Raw genomic sequence first — 1,623 nt, 5'->3', positions numbered from 1 at the left:
TTAATAATAATAATTTAATAATTAATTTAATTAATTAATTAATTAATTTAATTAATAATAATTTAATAATTAATTTAATAATTTAATTTAACATGAATAAAAGAAAAATGTATTCCATACACCGAAAAAAAAATGTAGCAATATTCATCATTGTAGCAATATTCATCAGCCTCCCTGTATACCGATTGGGACAATATGGGTATCAAATTAAAGGTATTTATGAATAGAGTACGAACTTGATATAACAATTCGAACTCACGTGTCGGGGGGCCCCACCCTCCCAAAAACCGCCCAAAAATGACATGTTTACCGATTGTGGTAAAATGTGTAGCAAATGAAAGGTAATTGAAAGTAGAATACGAAACCGTCATGTATAAAATTTTGGGGTCAAGTTCCAGTGGGGCCGTCCCACCCCGTAAATCACCTCCAAACAGACATGTAGGCCGATCGGGATAAAATGGAATTCAAACGAAAGGTAATTAAAAATAAAATACGAAACATATATATTGGGTTGCCCAAAAAGTAATTGCGGATTTTTTAAAAGAAAGTAAATGCATTTTTAATAAAACTTAGAATGAACTTTAATCAAATATACTTTTTTTTTCTAAAGCAAGCTAAAAGTAACAGCTGATAACTGACAGAAGAAAGAATGCAATTATAGAGTCACAAGCTGTGAAAAAATTTGTCAACGCCGACTATATGAAAAATCCGCAATTACTTTTTGGGCAACCCAATAAAAGTTTTCCAGCCCGGTTGCCCCACTCCAAAATTATGCATGGGGAGTGGGGTGGTCCCCCAAACACTTAGCCCTGAAAATATATCAGCATTGTGCTCTATTCTCATTATATCTGTATATTATTTATTTGAGCACCATATTGCCGAAATTGAATATCAAATTCGTTTTCTAATCTCAAATACTTTTCATTTAAACCCCTTATTACAAAAGTCAGCAAATATGTCCGGTTTGGGGTATAGGTCCAATAAAAGCTATCAATATCGAGCTCCACTGTCTTGAAGACTCAAATTATCTTAGTAAGCAAATACGTCCTACTTAGGGTTGCTATGGTGGTGGGAGGTCCTCTGAACAGTTGGTACCGAATGTTGATATCAGATTGGTGCTCTACTCCCATTTATGCCCCATATTTCCAAAGTCAGCTAACATAACCGGATTGGGGGGTGTTTTGGGGGATGGGGCGGCCACTCTATGGCTTGGCCTTGAAAATATATACCAAATTCGTGTTCTATTCCAAAATACCTCCCATTTGAGCCCCATATTGCAATGGTCAGCCAATAATTCCTATTTGGGTGGTGTGGCCCCCTAGACACTTTTTCCCGAATGTTTATATCACATTCGTGCTTTACTCCCAAAGACCTTTCATTTGAGCCCCATATTGCTATGGCCCTAAATTTGTCCTCCTTGGGGGATGTTTTTGGAGAGGGGCGGCCCCCCCAAACACTTGGTCCCACATTTGGATATCAGATTCGTATTCTACACTCAAATACCTTTTATTTAAGCCCCATATTACCGTGGCCAGTAAATAAGTCCTGTTTGAGGGTGTTTTGGGGATGGGGTGGACCCCCACAAACTTGGTCTCACATTTGGATATCAGATTTGTATTCTAC

This window comes from Stomoxys calcitrans, chromosome 2 (genome assembly GCF_963082655.1).
Source record: "Stomoxys calcitrans chromosome 2, idStoCalc2.1, whole genome shotgun sequence".
Taxonomy (NCBI): domain Eukaryota; kingdom Metazoa; phylum Arthropoda; class Insecta; order Diptera; family Muscidae; genus Stomoxys; species Stomoxys calcitrans.
Note: the sequence above shows the minus strand (reverse complement) of the source record.